Raw genomic sequence first — 18,229 nt, 5'->3', positions numbered from 1 at the left:
CCGGTTTTAAATTTTACAAAACCCCTTTTAAAAAGGTCGCCAAATTTTGAGGGCACTACCAATTTGTTGGGTGGGTTCAATTTAGGTGGGGTTTATCAAATAAAATTCAAAATTACATTTTAAAATTAAATAAAAATGGTTGGGAAAAAAATTTTGTAAGTTTTGTGGGAAAAAATTTCTTTTAACAAGGTGGGAAATCTTCTAAGGGTTTTGTGTTTTTTTAATTTATTTTAAAAATTTTAAGGCTTTTAAAATCCCCTAAAATTTGGGATTAGGGGAAAGTTTTAAGGGGCAAACTTTTTTTAATTGGGTTTATTTTTGGTAGGGTGCCCGGTTTTTAATAAAACTTGATTCCCCTCGGGAATTTTTTACTGACTTTTTTTTTACTGTCCCCGCCCCGAAGACCATTTGCCAAAAGGGGCATTGGGGCATTTTGGGAATCTGACTTTCATGGGGGCTAAAGCACCCATTTGCGCACCACCTTTTTAAGGGGCCCTAAAGGGATCAAAACCAAAAATTTGGGTGGGGGGGGGGGGGGGGGGGGGGGGTGGGGGGGGGGGGGGGGGGGGGGGGGGGGTGGGGGGTTGGGGGGGGGGGGGGGGGGGGGGGGGGGGGGGGGGGGGGGGGGGGGGGGGGGGGGGGGGGCGGGGGGGGGGGGGGGGGGGGGGGGGGGGGGGGGGGGGGGGGGGGGGGGGGGGGGGGGGGGGGGGGGGGGGGGGGGGGGGGGGGGGGGGGGGGGGGGGGGGGGGGGGGGGGGGGGGGGGGGGGGGGGGGGGGGTTTTTTTTTTTTTTTTTTTTTTTTTTTTTTTTTTTTTTTTTTTTTTTTTTTTTTTTTTTTTTTTTTTTTTTTTTTTTTTTTTTTTTTTTTTTTTTTTTTTTTTTTTTTTTTTTTTTTTTTTTTTTTTTTTTTTTTTTTTTTTTTTTTTTTTTTTTTTTTTTTTTTTTTTTTTTTTTTTTTTTTTTTTTTTTTTTTTTTTTTTTTTTTTTTTTTTTTTTTTTTTTTTTTTTTTTTTTTTTTTTTTTTTTTTTTTTTTTTTTTTTTTTTTTTTTTTTTTTTTTTTTTTTTTTTTTTTTTTTTTTTTTTTTTTTTTTTTTTTTTTTTTTTTTTTTTTTTTTTTTTTTTTTTTTTTTTTTTTTTTTTTTTTTTTTTTTTTTTTTTTTTTTTTTTTTTTTTTTGGGTTTTGCCTTTTTTAAAAGGTTTTTTTTTTTTTTTTTTTTTTTAAAAAAAAAAAAGGTTTTCCAAAGTACCTTTGGAAAAAACCAAATTTTTGGTGGAAGGGCCCCTTTTTTTCAATTACTTTTTACCAACTACATGTAAAAACCCAAAATTGTCCAAAAGGTATTTTTAAAGGAGTGGCGAACTTTTACAGACATCACTGACTTAGATATTGTGAAGACCATACCACAGAAGATTACCTATAAAAATTCAAATTAATATGAAAGGTATATTGGAAAATAAGCAGGGAGGGCCACAAAATAAAGGAAGAAAATGTACCTTTAAATGTGGCCGATGCAAACAATGCCCTTATATTCTTAATATAGATAAATACTGTTTGGAAAGTAGAAGAAGATGGGTTTATAGTATTGATTATCACAATTGTGATTCCAGAGGAATAATTTATTTAGCAGTGTGTAAAAAATGTGGTTCCTTTTATATTGGAAAAACTGAAAGAATGCTCAAGAGAAGGATATATGAGCATATATATGAAATTTCAGTTAATAAAGAAACTAATGCACTTTTTAAGCACTTTAAAAATTGCCCAGAAGCTGCTTTTGGATTCATGGTTTTGGAACAAATTAAAACCAATATTAGAGGTGGTCCTTGGGAGGACACGATAGAATTTAAGGAATTATGGTGGCAGGTATCCCTACAAGCAGATCACCCCCCTGGTTTAAATGAATTTATTTCCATCAAACCCTTATTAAAATTAAGGTCTGCCAAATTGTAAAGATGAAACAGGCACTACCTAGATTTGCCATGAGATGGCAGTAATCAATTGAGAGACAATGGTGCTGGATGCAGAATAAAATTCATTTTTATTTATTTTTTATTACATTTTTTAATATATTAAATGAATTTTTTTTAAATGGTAATAGGGTACTTATATATAATCTGTAATGAATTTTTAGTGTAACTTATAATTTACAATTGATATACATAGTGAATGGTTTTATAATAACTATCAATGAGAATTTGGTTTTAAGTGTTTTTAATTAATTTTATTTGATTAATTGATTATTTAATTAATGGAACTATATATAACAGGTCACTAATGGATTTGTCATTCATCTGATGAAGTCTTTAATACAAGACGAAAACGCTTGTGGATATTAATTGGCGTTCATGTTGCTGTGATATTGTGTGTCTCCGTGTTTCTGGATTTGTAATAAAACTGGTACGATTCATCCGGAATTTCCTATCTGCACTTTTGTTTTTATCTGATGCAGCTGTACCAGACATTTGCCAATGGGGACATCCCACATGCTCACTTAGTGGAGAATGCTGACTATGCACTGGAGCCGTGGCTGATGACACCCATCAGAAACGCACACACACCTGAGCAGGAACGCCATAATGAGGCACATGCACAAACACGAAATGTAATTGAGCATGTGTTTGGGTTGCTCAAGTCATGGTTCCAGTACCTGGACACATCTGGTGGAGCCTTGCAATACTCACCAACTACATGTACCCAAATTGTCATGGTATATGCTATGCTACATAATATGATTCTGCGAAAACAGCTGCAGCAGGACCAGCATAGGCCTGGGCCAAACAGCCACCCACCATTGCCAAGGCCATCACAGGCAGAGCGTGACTCGGAGGAGGAATAACCTGAGCCTGCCCCAGTAGGCAGAAGGGGGCATGCCCAGTATGCCTTGGCCTTGGCAAAGAGGCAATGCATAGCACATACACTGGCTCAGTAGGAACCCTGGAAATGATACCTCTCTCTGACTCCCGCATATAGTGAAAGGGATGCCTAAGTTGACACAACCTGCTTTCAAACATGTGCAGGGAGTGTAGTATGTGCATCCGACATAGGCAGCCCTGCAGCACCACCTGAGGCATGATGGCCATATGTTAAGCAATGTAAGGTAGTGCTAAACAGCATTTACCACCATGTAGTATATGCAAACTTGATGACTTTGAGTATCATCCTACCCTCACCAAACATGATGCCACAATATGAAGACAAGATGATCAATTACAACAATTGTCTTAAGTATTGGTGTCAGTGAAAGGGGATCCAATGCCTGTCAGCCTGGGATGACATGCTTGACAAGACATGATGCTTTGCTAGGGATGGCTTTCACCTGTCACCTGTGGCCTTTTGGATATTACCAAAGGCTCTTGTCACCCCCATAGTGCCTTTTTTAGGTAAGGCTCAAAAGACCAACCCACCTCCATAGGTATCACAAGGGATAAGAAACTAGAAGTAATGCTACTCAATGCCAGAAGTCTAAACTGCAAGATGCATGCACTCCAAACTCTCCACAGCATGGAGAATGTTGATATCTGTGCAGTAACAGAAACCTGGTTCAAGGCTCCCAAGAGCACCCTAGCACTAACAGGTTACACCTCATACCATGCTATACAGCTGCAAAACATGGAACAAACTACAAAAGGAGGGTGAGTATGAATATTTGTCAAAGATACCCACACCCCCAGGTTGGTGGCACAGCATGAAGCATCAGTGACTATCCATGTGCAACTAACAGTGGGTAAAACCACCTTCCAGTTCAAAGCCACACTTGGAACCACACTTGGCTGACTGGAGAACACATGAAAATATGAAAGTCTCCCCAAACACCATTATATTGGGCGACTTCAACTACCCAAACATAGACTGGGAGCATTACCCTAGCTGCAACACCCTAGCCCAAAGGTTCCTAGAATTTATAAACTCAAATGCTATGGAACAACTTGCTACACTCCCACAAGAGGGGAAAACATACTGGACCTGATCATCACCAACATGGGGACGCTATGCCCAAGACCAGAAGTGTATCCCTCACTGGTAAGATCAGACCATAGAGTAATCTCACTGGATATTCACATCCCGACCCCAGCCCATGGCCAGAAAACCACAGTGAAAAATTTCACTAAAGCAAATGTCACACTCCTCAAAACTGAGGTGGAATCCTTCACACTCCCATGTGCCTGTGGAAAATACAGCCCAGACCTCAGAACCCATTATAAATGCATTCTATGAACACCTTCAGGAATCCATGGATCATGCAATCCCAAATAAAACCAAGATCCAATCCTCCAAAGGCAGGCATCCTGCCTGGTGGACCCCAGCTTTAAAAAAACATACAATACAAGGAGGAAGCTACTATATGATAGAGCAAAATCCCAAAAAGGGAAGGCATCTCTGATCAGTATTATTGAAAAACTACGGCCACACATAAAATCGTCTAAGGCAATCATTGAGATAAAAATTGTACAGGACACTAAGGATAATCACAAGACTTTCTTTAGTTATGGTAGGAACCTGGGTGGGAATTCCCAGATATGCTCAGAATTAGTCCAAAATGACAAACAATACACCAAACCCACAGACATTGCCAACATCCGAGCTGACAGGTTCAGTGCAAACCCCCCCTCCCCACCAAAAGGGAAAATATCTATCCCCGCAGAGTGCTGGCCCCCTGACATCTCAGATGCCCAGGTAACAGCCAGCCTCTTCAAAGCAAATCACACAGCATCAATGGGACCAGACAGTGTCCTGGGCTGTGTCCAACATGAACCCCAAGAAGAATTGAACACAAACATAAAACCACTGTTCAATCTCAGCCTTACCACAGGATATGTACCCAAAGAGCAGTGTACAGCAACAGTGGTCCCTCTCCACAAAGGTGGTGCCTCAATGGATACTGCAGACTATTGGACCAGAAACCTGACTAGCTTGGTCTGCAAAGCTATGGAAAGGATAATCATGGACCTCAGAAATAAAGATATTGGGGATCTACAGACACTGGATCCTACCCAGTTTGGCTTTATTAAGGGCAGATCCTGCCTCTTAAACCTGGTTGAGTCATTTGAAACAGTCACCAAGGCCATTGACGAGGGGAAGGTGGTCCACACAGCCTACCTGGACCTCGCAAAAGCCTTCCATACAATACCCCACTTGGTCATTATAGATAAGCTCACCAGCTTCAATATAAATCCCTATGTCACTAGATGGGTTGCAAACTGGCTCAAGGACAGAAGCCACATGGTCAGAAATGCTGGAGCCATGTCAGACCCCAAACCAGCCACAAGTGGCATCCCACAAGGCTCAGTCCTGGGACCTCCCTTGTTTGGTATATATTTCTCAGAGGTACAGGCCAACACAGAAGGACTGTGGCTGAACAAGTTTGCAGATGACTGCAAACTGGGCGCCATAATCGACCCTCCAGCTGACACAAGTCTCCTACAAAAGGGCCTCATAGAAACAGACAACTGGTGCCAGAGCCATGTCCTCAAGCTAAATGCTAAAAAGTGTATAGTCATCCCCTTTGGCAAAAACTAAGTGCCCACAAATTACCACATAGGTGGAAACCCATTAAGTATGGAAGAAGTGATAAGGGACCTGGGGACTCAAGTTGATAGCAATCTCTCATTTGACAACCACGTGGCCAAAGTGTTTAGAAAAACATTTCATATAGCCCACCTAATCATGAAGGTATTCACATCTAGATCAGGGGAGGTCATCGTGCCTCTTTACTCATCCCTCATCAGGCCCATAATTGAGTACAATGCCCCTTGTGGGATGTACCTTATCAGATACCTGCAGCAGCTGAAAAGACCACAAAAGTACCTCACCAGGAGGATCAAAGGGCTCAAACACATGCCATTTGCTGCCCGGTTAAAGAAACTGCAGCTCCACTCAGTGGCATACCACCTGCCCAGAGGTGATCTGTGCCTGATGTATAAAGCCATGTCCAACCTGGAATCAATGGACATGCTGCACCTTGGAAAATCAGAATCCCATCAAGCTATGCGCTGAAGAGACCTGAACCTCAGGACTGAAATAAATAGGACATGCTGGAGTGACAGATTCATAACCCAGAGGCTCCCTCCACTCTTGAGTAAACTCCCACTCCAGGTTAGCCAGAGTCCCTCACTGGCTCTCTTCAAGAGGAATCTGGATGAGTGGATGGGAGATTGTAGGTTTACCCTGGGTATCGCTTCTATGTCACTGATAGACAGAGGCACAGTATACTAACCTTGAAAAATGTCATGGCAAACTTCACTTAACATGTTTGTTGAAAGCCAAACACACTCTGGCTAGGATTATAAATGCCCTAGGGCAGATAGCCTAGTATGAACCTATGAACAGAATCACACACACCAACTAGTACAACTGTGGTCAATGTGGAGTAATATATGGCAATGTCCACCCAAGTTGGTGAATACACAGCAATGTCGGACAAGCCTGGTTTAAGTAGGCCATAGCTGAACAAAATACAACATGCTCATAGTTGCCCAACTGGCCCTTAACCAGTCTGGTCTGCTCAGTATGAACATTTAGAGCAGTGATGGGACTCCCACCCATGATACTGTGCACCATAGTGAAAGTACTGAACCACTACACCATGACAGTATTGCAGAGTTCTGCCAGTATGAAAGAATGTTGACAAGTCTTTGCAAACTATCCCATGGAAACCCTGCAGGCACAGCACAATCCCTGTTGAGTTATGACACAAAGGAGTCTGGCAGTAAGAACACAACATGACTTCCAACACACACAGTATAAATGTCAATATTGGTCATGTTCACACACAGCCGCAAATGTAGTGGACTTCAGATCACAACATATGGAAAGGTCACACTGGGCATGCTCACACACTTGAATAAATGATACATATGTCAGGCAACAAACCATGGAAAGCCTGAACTGGGCATGCTCACACACTTAGGCCATGTCTGAGTATAGCTGTCGGCCACACATATCTGGCAGTTGTATGTGTTAAGCCAGGAACCTCCCACGATCCAGCAATCTGCCCTGTGCACACAGTTAAATGACAACAGATACATATATTAATATACTGGAACCCTGTCATGATCAAACATGTTATGCAGATACACAAGTAGTTCATAGAAACTGGGAAAGCTACAGCAATAAAGACCTGCAAACAGTATCAACAACAAATACTGTGCATCCCCAACATAAACATAGGTGCAGAGGTCGATGCTAGGCTGTCTGCCCTAGGAAATTCATAAGCCTAGGTAGAGTGTATTTGGCGTCCGCCTCCCCAGTAGAGTAGCCTACTGTGCCTCTGTAAAGTAGGTCACAGAAGGCACCCTTCAAGGCTAGTTTGCTGTGCCTCTGTCAAGCAGGGACAAAGTGGAGATCCCAGGGGAGAATATGCAATTTCCCATCCATGCGGCTGGATTTTGCTGGAAGAGGGTTGGCGAGGGGTTATGTCTAACTTTAATTGAGATTCAATTCCAGAGTGAGGGGAGCCTCTGGGTAATGAATCTGTCCCTGCAGCATGTCCTATTTAGTTTTGTGCTGAGGTTTAAGTCCGTGGAGTGTGTAGCTCTAAGGGTCTTGGATGTTATGAGATGGAGCATGTCCATTACTTCTGGGTTTGACATGGCTGTGTACGTCAGGCATAGATTACTTCTGAGTAGGCGTTAAGCCACTGAGTAGAGCTGGAGATCCATTAGTTGAGCTGCATAGGACATCTGTGTGTAGCCCATGATCCTCTTGGGGAGGTACTGTTGTGGATACTGTAGTTGCTGCAGGTGTTGGGTAAGCTACACCGCAAAAGGGCCATTTTAGTCAAACATGGGCCTGATGAGTGACTAGTAGAGGGACGCAATGACCTCCCATGATCTACATGCAAACCCCAATGTGATAAGGAGGGCTATATAAAGGTCTTTGCAATGACTCTGTCAATGTGATTAGCAAAGGAGAGGTTACGATCTATGTTGGTCCCCAAATCTGTAAATACATCTTCTGTACTTAATGAATTACCACTTATGTGGTGATTTGTGTGCACCTTGTTTTCCCCAAAGGGGATGACTATGCATGTCTTAGCATTTAGCACAAGGCCATGGCTCTGGCAACAAGCATCCATCTCTGTGAGACCCTTATGGAGGAAGCATGCGTCAGCTGCAGTGTTGCTTATGGCCCCCGGTTAGCAGTGATCTGTGACATTTGTTAGACATAATCCCCCAGTGTTAGTCTGAACCTCAGAGAAGTACATACCGAACAGGACAGGTCCCACAACTGAGCCCAGTGAGACACCAGTTGTACCTGGTCTGGAATTGGACATGGCACCTGCAATTCTGACCATGTGGGTTCCATCACTGAGGCAGATAGCAACACATCTAGTGATATAGGGGTTGATATTTAAGCTGGTAAGCATATGTATGATGCCTGAGTAGGGTATTGTGTTGCAGGCTTCTGCAAGGAACAGGTAGACTGTCTGAACTACCTTGCCCTCATCCATGGCTTCAGTAACCATTTCAAAGATATGACCTATGTGTAAGAGGCAAGATCTGCCCTTAACAAAGCCGAATTGTGTATGATCCACTGTCTGGAGGCTCACAATGTTTTTGATTATGACTTCCATGATAATACGCTCCATAGCTTTTTCTACCACACTAGTCAGGCTTATGGGGTGATAGTTCATGTGGTCCGTTGTGGCACCACCTTTGTGGAGTGGGAGCACTGTATCTGTATGCCATTTTCAGGGTACATATCCTGTAGTAAGGCTAAGTTGGAACAGTGACTTAATGTGAGTGTTCAGTTCTACTCAGAGCTCATGTAGGACACAGCCTGGGACACCGTCCGGTCCCATACATATGCTGTGTTATTTGCTGTGGAGGGGGCACCTGTCACCTGTGCATCTGTGATGTCAGGGAGGTTACATTTATTTGGGATGGGCATCTGTACCCTTGGGGTGTAAGGGGGGTGTTTGTGCAGACTCTGTCTGCCAGGGTGTAGGCTATGTCCGTAGGTTTGGCATATTTTGTGCTGTTATGCAACAATTCAGAGCATATCTGTGTTGTTTCCACACATATTCCTGACATAACTAAAGAAGGCCTTGTGATTATCTGAAGTGTCTGGTCAATTTCACTGTCAAAATGTGCAAGTGATGATTATATGAGGGATTGAAGTGTCTTGCCAATACTGTTCAGAGATGTCCTCCCTCTGTGGGATATTGCTCTGTTATGTAGTAGCTTCCTCCTTCTGTTGTACAGCTTATATATGGCCGGGGTCAACCAGACAGGTCTCCTGTTTTGGAAGAGTCATGGTTTTATTTGGGATAGCATGATCAATGCATACCTGCAAGTGTTCATACAATGCGTTTGTAAAGGATTCTGCAGATTGGGCTGTATTATCCTCCAGCACAGGGCCTTTGAAGTATTCCACCCCAGTCTTCACAAGTGCAAAGTCTGCTTTTGAGAAATTCTTTACAGTGATTTCCTTGGCTGGGGTGGGGACAGGATATGGATGTCCAGGGAAAGTTGTTTATGGTCTGATCTTAACAATGAGGGTTCTACCTCTGGTGTGGAACATAGAGTCCCCATGTTGGTGATGATCAGGTCCAATATGTATTCCCCCTTGTGGGTGTGGTGACTGGTTGTGCCATAGCACATGGATCCACAAATTGTAGTGGCTGTAGGGTGATGTTGTTGAGGGCCTGAGTAGTATCCCCAGTCAATATTTGTGTAGCTGAAGTCAACCACTATAATGGTGTGTGTGAAGACCTTCATATCCCACACTGTTCCCAGGAAAGCTGGGTGCGGTTCCTGGGTATTGGGGGGGGGGTGGTGGTCTGAACTACACACCAAGCCAAAAGGTGGCTTTGCACAATGGTAGTTGAATATGTATGGTCTGTCATGCTTAGTGCAGTGGTGCCAACCCAGAGGTGTTTGTATCTGTGATGTATATGGATACACCCCCTACTTGTGTTGTGTGTTACAAGTCCTGTGGTCACGAAGCATGGTATAGAACATAACCTGGCAGTGCCAGTGTGCATATGTGACCCTGAACTAGGCATCTGTTAATGCACAGATATTGTTATCCCCCATACTGAGGGATAGTAAAAGATGTGCATTCCTCTTTGGAAAGACTGATGATGTCAGCACCCTATAAATACAGCAGGAGAAGGGAAAGCATTCAGTAATGCAAATAGTGTGCTGCGCTAATGCGTCTCTCTCAACTATCATAACATAGTTAGGTAGGGGTTTAAATCCTGCAAATGCTGTGTATGTGTGGGGGGGTGGCAGGGGGGGGTGTTATGTATGCAAGTCTCTGTAAAAGGAATGGCCTTTTTGAAAACTGGGATAACACACTAAAAGATGTACATTCCTCTTTAGAAAGACTGATGATGTCAGCACCCTATAAATACAGCAGGAGAAGGAAAATCATCCAGTAATGTGAATAGCACACTGTGCTAATGCGTTTCTCTCAAGTATCATAACATAGTTAGGTAGGGGTTTGAATCCTGCAAATGCAGTGTGTGTTTGTCACACAGTTTGTCAATGTGTTGTGTGTTTTGCTTTTATTATTGTATGACATATTATTATAACAGTAATTTCAATGCACACATCAGGTATGTGTGTGCCACATACAGATATGTACCTGTGACCTTTAATAGTTCCTATGTGTGAAGCCTGCCTCATATGATTACAGTTGTTACCTTTGCCAGCATGTGCTGCAGCTTACCAGACCTTAGGCCATACATGTATGTTGGTGACAATGCAGGCTACTGCAGTGATCTGTGTCTTAGGCCAACTATGTGACACACACCCATGAAAGCTTTGATAGATTAATGTGGGTGAGGGTTCATGTCTGGAGTATATGTCAGACATGTTAAAACACAGCAAAGTCTGTGAGTGATGGACATCCAGTGTAGGTGTATGGCAACTGTTACTGATATGCATACAGACACCGTCTTGCTTAGGTGATACACCGAGGGACTGCAGAAATACCTTTGGAAATGTGAATATCACAGGATAGACAAGATAACACTTGCCTACATGTACACACCATTACCCATTCTACATGATGGGTGCTACCACCTACATGGTACTGTTGGAATACTATGTTAACTACATGCCGATGACAATGCTACAGTTGCATTACAGCAATACAGCATGGCTTGGACAACAGGTATCTGTCTGTACGATACCCTTGTGGTGGTTAGGTGTGTCATGTGTAGAATGCATTGTAGGCCACTGTATGCGTTTGCAGTCATGGATGGACATATCCGTAGTGTGTTGACATGTACATGAGACTGCTATATGCCAAAGAGTATTGTTCCCAGGGATGTGTGGGGCTAGGTAAGAAAGGCTAATGGTATAGTGTAGTACTGCAGGGATATCACTGACACCAGGTTCCTACATCTGTGTATCAGTTGAGGACACAGCATGTAATGACCACGGAATGTTAGGCTATGTAGGCTGTGTATAGTACCAGAATGCAGACCATTGACATATGGAAACCTTATCACCCACAGCATACTGTCAAACCATGTCATGTTCCATGCTAACCATGTTCACAAATGTACACCTGCAACTCTATGCTGCAAATATCACACATACACTGTCCACACCCCAACACATGCAGGCACAAGTACACAGAACAGCCATGTGGCACATGTGCAGACAGTACACTTTGGGAATTAACACTGGTGTATACAAAACTACAATGACAATTATAGTTAATGCATCATGCATGCTCAAATATACCCACAATGATATCATTACACTGTACTGTTAACAACATGATATTATTACTACAGTGCTATGTAGTCACCCTGTGCATCAGCACCATGCTATCTTGTTCCTGCATCAATGTGCACAGTTTCATCATATGCACACGGTGTGTACTTGGTTTGCCAGAGTCTGCCATTGACACATCCAATCGACATGTATGTGTGTGTGTGTTAGTGAGGGACAACAGTACAACATGGGGCAATGTTGATGCGATGTGTGTGTATGTGTTAGCCCTAGGTGTTAGCATTATGTGTGTGTGTATGCTTGCACACAGTTCTACCACATGGCTGCCATATACGGGTGTTTGTGGACAGCCACAGACTGTACCTGCCAGGTCATACAGATCACTGTCTCTAGCCATGGACACTGTACCTGTGCCTGGCAGGGGTGCTACGGACAGTATCAGGTACTAAGCCAGACTGGGTACTGTCATCAGAAGCAGTGGATTGTTGACTGGACACATGTCCCTGCTGGGACTGTCCAGAGCCACGTACACATGGTCTTCTAAGATGGTGTAATGACAGCACAGACCCAGCATTGCTGGGGCTGGTACTGGCACTATGGGAGCAGCTGCGGGTTTGTTGTCGACCGCGATGACTGCCAGCTGATGATGTTGCTGGCATACATCCATGTCAACGCCTCAACCGTCCTGCACTGTCCTGGCTCCTGGACATGTAGTTGTGGAAGAGATCTAATGTGTCCCCCCAATGTCTATCAATGACCTCGCTGATATTACGGATGGCAGCCGCAACGTCACACATAGTGTCATTCATAGCAGTGCGATGTGCTCTAAGCTCCCTCAGACCCTGTCTGGTGTACCGTTCCATACGTGCCTGTGCCTGCATTACAGCCCGGAACATAGCTGAGGTTGAAAGTCCTCTGTGGGCACGTCTGACAGGGGCAGTACGACCATGGATGCTCCCACGAGGACCCCTGGACATCTGCCTGTGTGGTACCATGTCAGGAATCTGGCCATGGCTGCTGTGAGGGGATGCACGTGCCAGTGATACCACACTTCTCTGGTCAATGCCCACCGTATGCTGTCCCTCAGCTAAGGACATTGGTGACAATGGATGTATCGGCAGGATGACTGTGCGCATTGATGGGGTTGACTACTGTGTAGTGTCGATTGGCTGACCAACGACAGACCCTGTCACACCTCCCTGTGCCATTACACATGTATCATCATTATCACTACCCCCAGCAGTGGCTTCAGGTTCCCGGCTGCACTCCACCAGAGCAACATCAGAACCTGTAAGAGGAAGATAGGAAACACAGTTTACAAATGTGTACACGATGTTAGCACACATGCACACATGCACACATGCACACAGGCACACAGGAGCACATGCACACAGGCGCACATGCACACATGCACACATGCACACATGTGCACATGCACACAGGTGCACATGCACACATGCACACATGCACACAGGCGCACATGCACACAGGCACACAGGCGCACATGCACACAGGCACACAGGCACACTCCTCAGTACAGCAGATACAAACACAGACACACCTGCAATCCAACACATGCACAATACTGTTTGAGGGTGGATTACAGTATCACAAGGAAAAACATCACTGCACATGTATCAGCATGCAGATTATGTGTTGCACAGGAACATGCAGAGCAAGTGTAGACAGCCCTTGTTAATAACAGTATACGTGTACTTGATGCTTGTGTGTAGTTGTTCAGTGATTGTCTCCACCCTGGGACACAATGTGTACAAGGACATAACAATGTTGTGCAAGTGTTACAAGCTGTGGGTGCATATATTTGCACACACACACACACACACACACACACACACACACACACACACACACACACACACACACACACACACACACACACAACACATGATGGTGCTACGCAATAACTGCTATGTGTACTTTTGTGGTCAGTGGAATTGGATGTGGTGTAGTAACGTGAGCCATGATCAACATGCTTCTTGTGGTAAGTCAACAATAATAATGTGTGCCAGACAGGCAGCTAGCATGCTGTACCTGAAGTGTAGTAACATGACTACATCCACAATTACACAGCCACTTGTTACATGGGTGTGTAAGGTGGTCAATAGTGAGTATTGTGTAACATTAATGTATTATTTGTTCAAGACTGTTGCACAAAAACATGGTAGGCCTCTACCCCTCAGGTATATTATATGTGCTGCGTAGAGGATAAGTGGGATACTGAAGGGTGGCCATACAGCAGGTGTCATAATTTGACATGTGTAGCAGGCTAAGGTGTAGTGTCTATGCCAAACATGTGTGTGTTGTGTACATGTGTATCAGGTATGCCTATACAATGTCCAGTACTGTGTTGCCACACATGTGTGTCATGCTCTGTGTATTGCATGAGAGTGAGGCAGCTACTGAGAATAATGGGATATGCATAGTCTCACAGCAAACATGCACAGCATGAATTATGCGTAGGTGTTACATGTGCACACACTACACCTCCAGATGACATGCACATGTCATTAGCAATAGTATTGTTATTACACACTCATCAGCATGGACTGGCTGCCTTGCTGTCACTCCAGGGGGACCTGCAAAAATATGACAGTGATTGCCAGTGGCCACAACTGTGCCATTGATACTGTGAGTATGATAAAGTACAGTAGTACAACAGGTGGCTTTCACAGGTGTACAGATTATGCTCAGAATATCAATCTTGCAGAAGAATAGGCAGGTTAACTGTTACACACACAGTACATATCTCACATACGCATACACTACCATTACAGAGAACAGTCAACTACAGATATGGCATGTTACCTGCACACTTCATTTCAACATGCTGGGTGGCTCCGGCCTCCATGATGACACATGTTTGTGGATGTTGTTGTTGTTGGCCTGGAGCCACAACACTTAGGAGGTGCTCCTCAACACTGGTGAGGGGGGGTGGATAGGTGCCCCACCACCTGTGGCAAGCTGTTGTCTGTGGATATCAGACGCACGCTGCCGGACATGTCTAATTAAATCACTGCAGTGATGGCGTACCTGCTCATATGTCCGGTTATGCATGCCTATGTCATTTACCCGACGGACAAGATCTTGCCACAGTGCAGCCCTCTCATGCTGGTTCTGGTTGGTCCTGGAAAGCAGCACAGAGAAATTCTGCACCAGGCTCTGGTGGATCTCCTGATCCTCTGCTGCTGTATAAGGTGGGTTACGCTGATGCACCATCACCCTGGAAGGAAAAGAAAAATATGTGAGCAAGTCATGTGGCACACTTAATATTCTAATGTACTGATATCACTTAACTGCCATATATAGCATCTGTCTGTCTATCAGGGGATACACATGTTCAATACCATATATCAGTGCTCAGCCCACAACTGTCTGACAGTGCCTGCCACACTCCATACAACAAACTAGTATACACCAGCACTCGGCACACTGTTTGGGATACAATGCACAACCTCACACTGGGGGTATGTATCAAGCTAATGGAAGCAGAATATTGTCATCCCATGCAATGAATGCAATGCACATTTAAAGTTTCAACGGCAATCCACCCTAGTCTTTGATGCCATACCCCTACCTGACATATGTGCACAGTTATTAATATAGCCAGCATACTGCTGTCACAGAGTATACATGCTGCCAGGTACACACACATACCCTGTAACACACATGTGATTGCGGCCATGGTACAGGCATCATTACACACACATTACACATACATACAACACACAAATGTATGATGACACAGATGAGCATTAACTGTGTACCTTATAGTACTGTGTGCCCCTACTTACAGATACCTATGCATGAGGTATGTAGTCTGTGCAGACTACAGGAAACACACCAGACAGTGTTACCAGGGAATGTGAACATACACCATACTGTAGTGTTTAGGCCTACAACTTCAGGTAGTACAACAGTTCATATGTGAGCTGGATTCAACAGCAGTACCACTTACTGAGCATACATGTATTGCTTCTGCCTACGATGGGACACCACAGTCGTACACAGGGAACTACAGCACAACATATGCCAATCTACTATGTTTGCATCCCGATAACTGACACATCTTTCTCTGGCATCACACCTACGACACAAACTACTATGACAGACAAACTCACGCTAAGCTATCACACCTTTACAGACCTTGCACACAGTAAGTGTCACACTCATTCAACCTCACATTTCTGGTATTGCACTGAGTACATGTGTGTGTGTGCATTGTGTCATAGGTAGGTACTATGCTATTGGCCCTGGGCCTAGGGCAGCCTAGCCATATGCTACCCTGCCCTTTGGGACACATGTAATGTGAGTTTACTTGCTCCTGTGAAACGGTTACACAGAGGTGACTCACAGGGCATATTACCTATCTCCATAACATTCATCAGGGTTATGTATGACATCTACTAATAAGGAGCCTTGTTTGCTAAGGCTGGGTGGTTTAGTCCAGGGTATGGCATATTTGTGTATAGAAACCTGTACCTCCAGCATGTGCTGTTTAGTGCGGTGACAAGGATTAGGGTCCTAGGTCATGTAGGCTGGACGGATTGTGAGGTGTTGCCATGATGGTTGGCTGACTAGTATGGGTGTGACATAACTCTGTATGTCCAGCAGTGGTAACCTCTGTGTAGGAAGTATGCAAGGCACTCTAGCTGTGGTTTTGTGAGTCAGTCTGCACAGGGAATGTGTTTGGGGGCATTATCAGTCTTTGTTAGGTATGTCTGTGGCCTTTCCACTTGCTGTAGTTCTCATGGGAGGTACATACTGCATAGGACATTGTGAGGTGTAGAGGGCCACACTGACTTAAATTTCCCTAGCTGACACACCTTTTGTGATGACACGTACCATGTACAGGGATTACAAGACTAGTGTGCCACTGTGGATATCAAAGGGGAGGCTATTTTACACCTGTGTCCCATGTTCCCTTCTGACACCTCCAGTGGTAGTCAGGCAACCACCTATGTGGTAGTTAGTGGGTAACATGTTTTGGAATGGGGTATGGTACTGCAGTATCAACACTGGTGTTCAGTCCATGCCTTGGTCACCAGGCACCTGTTGCAGTACATCTGCCCCCATGTCCCCCTCTCTCACTCTCTCTTTATATACATATCAATATATACATATCCACATATATATATATATATATATATATATATATATATATATGTAAATATATATACATATCTACATATATGTATGTATATATTTATATATATATATATATATATATATATATATATATATATACACACACTGCTCTATATAACTGTATATATATATATATATATATATATATATATATATATATATATATATATATATATATATATCTGCACATATCTATAGACATTCAGCTCTATCTGTATATATGTATGTATCTACATATATCTATAAATGTATGTATCTATTATATCTATATGTATATACATATTCTATCTGTCTATCTATCTATCTATATATCTATCTATCTATATATCTCTATCTATCTATACATACCTCTCTATCTATGTACATATATATATATATATATATATATATATATATAGGTATATAGATATATATATATATATATATATATATATATATATATATATATATATATATATATATATATATATTTATATATATATATATATATACACACACACTTCTAAACATCCATTGCTGTACATATATATGCACATGTAGGCACATAGACTGCCCACCTTTCATGGTGGGAATATCACTTCTGAAACAGTTGTGAGACATACCATTCTGTAATGATATTGCACAGTGTTGTGCAGAATGCATTATACTGTCCTCAGGCCGTATAGCTATAGCAGGCCTCACTGGCTCAGTCCCACAGAAGTTCACCACCACATGACATATACCTGCACTGCATGCTGTTTTCAATGCCACACACTACAACCTACATTGATATGTGCACATAGCAACCTTCAACTACATATGCATGTCCAGCCTTCACTAACAGTTGCAGTATGTCCCTTGCCCTACGCACATCTGCATATACATATAGATACAGACTGCTAACACATATGGAGGGTTCGCAGTATGTAGCTTATTAGATTATGTAGTTTACATTACCTTTGTCTCTGACAGCTTTTTTCTTTTGGCTTGCTGGCTGGCTTGTTTGCTGGCCTGCTTGCTGGCTTGCTTGTTGGCCTGCTTGCTGGCTTGATTACTGGCTTGCTTGCTGACCTGCTTGCTGGCTAGCTTGCTGGCTTGCTTGCTGGCTTGCTTGCCTGCTGGCTTGCCTGCTGGCTTGCTTGCTGGCTTTTTTTTTTTTGGTCTGTGTCTCTGTCTCTGTCTCTATCTATCTCTCTCTCTCTCCCTCCATTCGCTGCAATGATATTATTGCATGTGTGGACTGGCAATACAGGCTGCTTTTGTAGGTATCTGCATATGTGTACGTGATGGCCTCTGCACCAATTGGTGGCCAGCATTTAGTAATTGCTTGCAGCCTCCTGTGTGGTAATTGCAGTTCTCACTGTGATTTCAGGACACTGCTATAAAATGATAGGT

Source organism: Protopterus annectens, chromosome 2.part1 (genome assembly GCF_019279795.1).
Source record: "Protopterus annectens isolate FY-2018-M chromosome 2.part1, PAN1.0, whole genome shotgun sequence".
Lineage (NCBI taxonomy): Eukaryota > Metazoa > Chordata > Ceratodontiformes > Protopteridae > Protopterus > Protopterus annectens.
This window is presented reverse-complemented; position numbering follows the sequence as displayed.